Source organism: Pinus tabuliformis, chromosome J, assembly GCF_031772625.1.
Source record: "Pinus tabuliformis cultivar Carrire ecotype Pingquan chromosome J, CPIR1, whole genome shotgun sequence".
NCBI classification, from domain to species: domain Eukaryota; kingdom Viridiplantae; phylum Streptophyta; class Pinopsida; order Pinales; family Pinaceae; genus Pinus; species Pinus tabuliformis.
The window spans coordinates 1,169,454,670-1,169,463,471 of NC_142295.1; positions in this window are offsets into that span (position 1 = coordinate 1,169,454,670).

An 8,802-nucleotide genomic window follows, 5' to 3' on the forward strand; every position below is an offset into this window, starting at 1 on the left:
AAAATTTAAGTTATATAGATGTAAAGCTCTACACTCCATGAACTAAATATATCTTTAGTTACTTTCTTTTTCTACAATAGCAATCATAAACAAAAAAATGATAATATCAACCTCTTTCTAGTGGAGTACAATTGATCCACTTATTATGGTTATATGCATTATAGTTGCAGGGTTCAAATACAAATCCTAAAATTCAATATAATAAGATACATGACTTTTATAACACCAATAAAGTCAACCCTTAAACTAATTAAAGTTTTGATATGCAGAGTCACATTTCAACTTCATGCATTTCTGGAATAATTCAAATTCCGTAAGACTAAGTTCATACTACTAATAACTCTAAAACACATCATCTAAACCGTGATTCTTTTCATAAAAGAAGAACAGAATAGCTAATACCAATAAATTTTTCAATAAGGGTACTTGGAAACTTCACACCTTTCACCACCCAACCTAAAACTGTATTTCTCTAGTTCATGTCCGAGTTGAGAACTTCTTTCCAAGGTATCAACAACTTCATTGATCCCTTTAATAGGTATTCTATACATTTATTCCATGATAAAGTTTCCTTTAGAAATGTCTTGCTTTTGTGGGGACCTATTTATCCACTTGCCTAGACTTTTCCATAAAAGCCTGCCTTTCTCTCCCATGGTAGTTTATGCTTATCCAAGCTTAGCATCTTTCCCCAGCTAAGAAACTTAATGGATTTTTCTCTCTGTCACACGGAATGAGTCATTCTTGCGGACAAGACTAACCTCTCTAGTATCTAATGATATCTAGTGACAAGCAAGCCAATCAAATCCTATTTTTCTCTAAGTATGCAATTTATAAACAAAGGAAAACAAGTGTTTTAGGCCTACCTTGGGTCCAATGCAAGTTTGTGGAAGCCTTCCTCCTTTGATCCAAATGAGCTCCCTTATAGTGAATCTGCAAACACAAACAAGCACACAAATTAAATAGCACTTGGAAAGCCAATATAATAAAGCATACTTATCATGATGATCAAGGAATTCATGAAACAAATGACATAAGACAATTTGTTGAGAAAAATGAATCTGATTGTATTGATTCAAATCAAAGAAAAACTTTACAAACTCTGCCTTGATTTTGTACAAGCTCCTCCCAGGGTCCATCAAGAAGTCTCCTCTACTTTGACAAGTTTCACTCTCTTCCCAATGAAGCCAAAAGGGATGTGATCTCTCCTCTCAAGCTTAACTAGGAAGTCTCAATTCCACCAGCATTTACCCTAAAAAATGTTCAGCTTCTAACCTCCCTAGCAACCAGCCCAATGCCTTAATTTATAGTGCAATGGAGGGAAGTTACTAGGTCCTAGTTCAAAGGGATAAAGCCCTCCTTCAAAGGGATAGCTCCTCTCATCAAGGGATTAGCTCCTTCTCTTTTGGGATGAATGAACCACCTAAGAGCGAACAATCCACGTCAAAATTCCTTCTAGAATCATCTAGAATTAACCCAAAGTGAGTTTTTTAGAATAAACTTGCACCTTTTTTACTTTCACAGGGGTCCACACCCACTCCTTTAGAGACAGAGCGGGCAGGTCCACAGGTAATGTGAACAGGGGGTGCGGGACCGTAGGCAATAGTGAGAGAAAGTGCGGAACTAGAGCTTTGTTGATTTTTAATGTCTTTCTCTCATTTTCAAAGATTGACATGAAGAGCTGAGGTCTGAGACTTGCTTAGGAGGACAGTATAAGTGATGATAGACCCATACTGACTGCAAATAATCATGGTGACGATATTTTTGTGTAACATATTTCCCCGTAAAGTGCGAAGTCTGTAGTAGATGAGGATTTCATTTATCATCTAGGAAGAGTGAAGTACTTTATCATTTCGAGGATTATCTTGTGGAGAGCCCCATTGGAACCTGTAAAAACATTCAATGCAAAATATATATATGAGATCATATCATCGCTGAGGTAGGCATTCCCATACTCAGATCAAAACTAACTAGAAAACTAACTACTGCTCTGATATAGGAATGATCTTGTAATACATCACAAGTATAGACACATGTAGACACAGTATGGATGCAGCCAACTGTTTATGAATAGTCCACTGTATAATGAATACAAAATTCCTCACAGCCTGGATGGTGGAAACTAGATCCAGGGCCTTCATTTCTACTTCCCGAAATAGTACGATTCTATCCATGCGAATGAATGTGTTGAAGTCGAACATGGTAGAAACCACTTAATTACTAGTCAATGATGTAAACTGTTAACAAGTGTGAGAGAAACCACCAGTAATGTCAATGGCTCTCAAAGTACTCAGTACAATCCATGAGATGCGAATGGATGTGTTGATGTCGAACATGTCACGGAATCCTTTGAACAAAGGTCAATGATGCAACCTATCGTCGAAGGCGAGAAACCCGCCATTGAGGCATGCACATCCCAAGGTACTGACGATTCCTAGATCATCTTTCTAGATAATGAGCTGAAGTCGATAGAAAGCGATCCATCGTAGGCAAGCCCACAACACATAACGACATAGTAGATGGTTTGGTGACAATTGACCCAAAGTTAATACCCGGAAACTGGCTAAAGACTTTCAATATGGTTTGATCAACTGTTAGGCAAAGGATTTCCCAACCCAGGTGAGTAAAAGTGTCGTGTTCAAGAGTGGTTACAAAGTATGACAAACAGGCTCATTTTTCTCTCTTTTCCCCCACCATTTCTGGAAAGTACCTCTTTATTTTTGACAAGATTGAGGAGGATAACATTTGCTTGATTATAAGCTCATCCTTTGGATGAGTCCAACTTAGTTTAAATTCGAACCCTAAGAAGGAGTGGTCCATTCCTATTTGTAATTGAACAAGTCCTTTACTGTTAAATTTCAACGAGTCTAGTATAGTAGAAACTCGGCGTTTTCCAATTTTAGAGAGTCTGAAAAATTTTAAGAAAACTCCATGGTTGTCCTTTTTCGTAAATTTGTGTCTCCCAAGCCCGAAAAATTATAAAATAATACCTAAGAGAACCGCTTGATCATTACGGCCAAGGAGTACTTTTCGTAATTAGTGCCTCTGATCCGAAAAAGTAAAAAGGTGATCAATGACACGTCGTTTTATAACCAATATCGAATTTGAAATGACAAAAATCCGGAAATATTTTCATGTTTTTACGGTCAGGAAAAGAGCTGTAAGTGGACCGTCTTTTTAATTCCATTTTAACGAGTTTAAAAAAAAACTCAGCAATCTTTTCATATTTTGAGAGTCTGAAAAGGGCTTAAAAGAGAACTCCAAGGTTTCACTTTTTCGTCAGTTTTAACGAGTTGGAAAAAATGATAAAAATGTACTCATGGTTTTCACTTTTTTGTAAGTTTTAATGAGTTCGAAAAAATGATAAATATGTACTCATAGTTTTCACTTTTTCGTAAGTTTTAATGAGTTCGAAAAAAAGATAAAAATGTACTCATATGGCCGACTTTCAATTTAATTTACGAGCAGGAAAAGACGGAAAGAACTCGGCATTTTCATTTGTTTTACGAGAATGAAAGATAGCAAAATAATCTTGGGATTTTCATGAGTTTAACAAGTCTTGAAAATAACTGAAATTGACTCGAGATAGGTTTCATTTTTACAAAAGCTTGAAACGGAGAAAAACTATGCTTCAAAGTAGTTTCATTTTTACACAAGCTTGAAACAGAAAGAAAATTGTGCTTGATGCCCCCTAAGCATATCTGCTAGAGCGCATGCCCCCTAGCTTCATTTCATTCAACTAAGTACATTAATTAATAGCTGGATGGAATGAAGGTTTAGTTACGAGATCATTTGAAAGACTCGACCTACAACTGTAAGAAAATTATGCAAAAAACTGAAATAACTAACCTAAATATACAACTTAACATTGATGAGATCTAGTCAAACTCTCAACTTAATTAGAGGAGGATTTGTTTCATTTTTTAACGAGCTTGACACAAGAAAAGAACTATGCTCAGTTTTGGTTTCATGTTTACGCAAGCTTGAAACGAAAAACTATGCTTGTTATAAGTTCGCATGCCCCCAACATAATGACGCAAATCAAGGTACATGCCCCCCAAGCTTCATTGCATTCAACCAGGTGGATGAAATTAAGGTTTACTTTCGAAATCTTGGAAAGACTCGTGGAAGTTGTTTCATTCTTTTAGTGGCGTTGACACAGGAAAAGAACTATCCTCAAAACCCTTGTTTCATTTTTTAAACGAGCTTGACACAAGATAAGGAACTATGCTCATAACTACTCTCTACAATCTACCTATATAACCCATGACTCCTTGTTTCATTTTTTAACGAGCTTGACACAAGACAAGGAACTATGCTCAGGAATCCTTGTTTCATTTTTTTTTAACGAGCTTGACACAAGACAATGAACTATGCTCCAGAAGTTCACATACCCCCAGCATAACGATGCAAAGCGAGGTACATGCCCCCCAAGCTTCATTGCATTCAACCAGGTGGATGGAATGAAGGTTTACTTTCAAGATTCAACTCGAAAAGGGAGTTGTTTCATTTTTTAAATGAGGTTGACACAAGAAAAGAACTATCCTCATACTCACTAATTCATTTTTTAACGAGGTCGACACAGGAAAAGGATCTTTCCTCGACTAACTGATTCATTTTTTAATGAGGTTGACATAGGAAAAGAACTATCCTCACACTCATTGATTCATTTTTTAACGAGGTCGACACAGTAAAAGGAACTTTCCTCGACTAACTGATTCATTTTTTAATGAGGTTGACACAGGAAAAGAACTGTCCTCACACTCAGTGATTCATTTTTTAACGAGGTCGACACAATAAATGAAACTATTCTCATGATTCCTTGTTTCATTTTTTAATGAGCTTGACAAAAGACAAGGAACTATGCTCATGATTCCTAGTTTCATTTTTTTTTAATGAGGTTGAGACAGGAACAAACTATCCTCGTGTCTACTCTCTACAATCTACCTGAATTCGACTCTCTACAATCTACCTATATAACCTACTCATTCATTTTTTTTTAATGAGGCTGACACAGGAAAAGAACTGTCCTCATACCTGATTCATTTTTTAACGAGGTTGACTCAGTAACAGGAACTATCCTCTGACCAACTGATTCATTTTTTAACGAGGTTGACACAAGAAAAGAACTGTCCTCATACTCACTGATTCATTTTTTAATGAGGTCGACACAGTAAAAGGAACTTTCCTCTAACTCACTGATTCATTTTTTAACAAGGTTGACACATTAAAAGGAACTTTCCTCGAACCAACTGATTCACTTTTTAATGAGGTTGACACAGTAAAAGAAACTTTCCGCGAACCAACTGATTCATTTTTTAACGAGGTTGACACAGTAAAAGGAACATTCCTTGAACCAACTGATTCATTTTTTAACGAGGTTGACACAGGAAAAGAACTTTCCTCATACCAACTGATTCATTTTTTTAACGAGGTTGACACAGTAAAAGGAACTTTCCTCGAAACACCCTGTTTTACTTTTTAACAAGGTTGACACAGGAACAAAAATATCCTCACAGACACCTGTTTCATTTTTTAACGAGGTTGGCATAGGAAAATGAACTATCCTCGCGATAGCCTGTTCCATTTTTTAACGAGGTTGATACAGGAAAAAACTATCCTCGCAACAGCCTGTTTCATTTTTTAACGAGGTTGATATAGGACAAAACTTTCCTCATACCACCCTATTTCATTTTTTAACGAGGTTGATACAAGAAAAAACTATCCTCGCAATAGCATGTTTCATTTTTTAACGAGGTTGATACAGGACAAAATTTTCCTCATACTCACTGATTCATTGCTTCCAACTAGAAGAAAGACATGTCAATGGACACACCTTGATCATGGCTTCCAAGAGATCTTCATCAGAAGTAAGAATAGTTCTTTGGAAGGAACACATGTAATGGGACTCAAAAGGGATAAGAACATCGTGTTCAAGTAATCCCATAGAGTTTTCCATGTCAATTACTGGATCTAAATCAAAGGAAGATGAGAAAACAGTGAGAGGCTCACTTACATCGGTAACTGAAAACATGGGACCAGTTGCCACATAATTAACCTGTGGCGGGCTAGATACCACTTTAGAATCAGGAACATTTAGGGCTGTCATATTATTGGTAGTTGAAACAAGACTAGGGAACAAAAACTAGTCTACAGTCACAATATTTCCATTGTGAGGGAAAGACATCACGCGAAAGAGTGTCGATACGACAGCTTTCATTGCATAAACATAGTCTCACCCAAGGAGTAAATTGAAATCCAAGGGACCTTGAACTACCATAAGATCAATACAGATAGTTTTACCTTCCAAGGTAATATAAAACTTAGGAAGGATCCCTAAAGGTTCACTAATGGTTTTGTTAAAAGCTTTCAGATTCTGCGTAATAGACACAAGCTGAGGGGAACCCAAAGCTTTCCAAGTGGTTGAGGATAAAATACTAACAGAAGCGCCTTCATCTACCTGTGTGTGGTGCATGTCCCTACTACAAGCCTTGACAATGATTTGGAAAGGGATGGAGGAAGGAAGACGAGGTTCTATCAGTCTATTCCAATCAAAGGATAAGACCTTAGTACTTTGAGGGGGTTCTATAGAAACAGGTGAAATGCCCCCCGGCATAAAAGAGTCCGATGTAACAAGAAGAACCTGAGCGGTATGAAGTTCACTCTCTAAAGGGAGAGTGGGATCGACCGAATGTGAAATTGAATCGACCACTTGATCAACTAATGGATCATCAACTTGAGTGATATGAGTTTCAGTCTCCAATGGAAGAGTGGGATCGACTGTACTTGAAATTAGATCAATCACTCCATCAGTTGACGGTAGGTTGGAAGAAAGTTCACGGTAACCAGTTGGAAATCTTGGTTGTGGAGCAGTAAGGTTTTCCAACAATTTTGAGGCTTCATCCATGTGAGGGAAAATGTGAGTTTGATGACTCCCTTTGCATAACTTACAAGGAAACCTAACTTTACCCTTTTTCCCAGGAACTTGACTATCACTGGTTGATGGATCAATTCAAAGTTGATGAGATTTTTCTGACCATACTTCCAATACCTTTGGAATACCAGGACAATTGGTAAGGAAGTGGTCACCCTTACAAAGCCTACAAGGGTATTTAGGTTTACGATGCATGTTGGAGGTTTCCTCAACACAACTAACACTTACAGCGATGGTTAGTTGGTTGACTTCCTTCTTATTTTTCTTCTTCTTCTTCTTCTTCTTCTTCCCTTTCTTCTTCTTCTTAACTACCTGGTTACTAGCATCAAGGCTTTTACCAAGCGAAGAGGAAGAAATGGAGGAAGAAAAATTAGTCGAAGAAGGTAAAGGGTCAATAGAAGGTTGGTGATGTTGAGATGGTGAACTCTGTTGAGGTGAAGCATTCAGTTGAGGTGGAATAATTGGAGTATTTGGGGCCAACGAAGTTGAAAATAACCATATCAGTAAACCTATTGTAAATCCAGGTAATGACAAAGTAGCCATATAAGGAGGACCAACATTTCCAAAGTAAGGAAAAGTACTAGGATTCTCGTTAAGAGGGGTTCCTTGGTTGGTAAATTCTAGAACAGTTGCCATTATATTCAACTTTAGTGAATTGTATTAACAATTTAAAACTAAAATTAACAATTCACACCTATCAATTAAAATTCACAATTCACACCTATGGTCTCTAATAGTACAAACAAACAAATTAACACGCACTATCAAATCTAGGAGTCAAACCACACACAAACAGTAACTTTCCGTACCAAAACACTAGTTGGTGATGAAATCCAACGTCGCAGAATTCAATACAGAAATGGCGGTTGGAACAGTTACCCCGACAACCTACTTAATCAATAGACTGGCACAAGTTTCTCCACTAAACCGTCTCGAGTGAAGAGAACCCCCCAGAAAATCCAAGTGAGTCTAGTCGATGGCTGCTCCAGGTACAGTGGGATCTTCCCTCCACCGTCACCTTAGGAAAGAATCCTATAGATTATGGTCACTATGGTTACCAACGGAAACAAATATACCTGGGGGAACAGTCTGTGATCCAATACGCATGCAAGGGCAGAGTAACAAGCTCAATCCCCTTGAAGGCTCCTTGACATAATCCAAGGTTTACCAACAGCTGACCCCAGGCTCCTTGACAATGGTCAATCCGAGGTTTACCGTTTTTAATACGTGAATATCTTCTATCGTTCCCAATGAGGAAGGATTGATTCCCACACTGGTTCAGATATGATCTCATGCTTCTCCTTTAAGAGGAGCTTTCCCAGAGCATAGAAGTAATAATTGGAATTTATCTCCTACCACAAGATACAGCTACTTGTTTGTTTTACTGTCTTGGAGAGTTAACTAAAACCTATTCCAAGACACTATCCTAATCTAGATTGGTGGAAAGAACCCTAAAAATGTAAAAATTACTAGATGAATTTTAATTAAGTGCTGTGTTATTTAGGCTATTATTACTCAAAGGGGTAAACGGATACGAAACCAATGGTGTTATGACCCGACTCAAAATTGAATGCAATCGAATATGATAATGTAATCCTTTCAATTCGATGAATCCTAACTAAAACAAGGAGATAGTTTCCATTCACTTCCAACAATGCAAAAAATTGATCACTAAGAGAAAATATAACAAATTCTCTAATGCACTAATTTCATCAACAAAAATTAATGCAAATCAATTCCCAAACAGTTTTATTTTTATTTTTATTTTTGTATGTTAAAAACAAGCATAAAAATATGTAAATTCAAATCAAGGAAAACTGATCTAAATCTACGATTGATTTTTCAGAACGTAAACTATGCAATTGTAATCT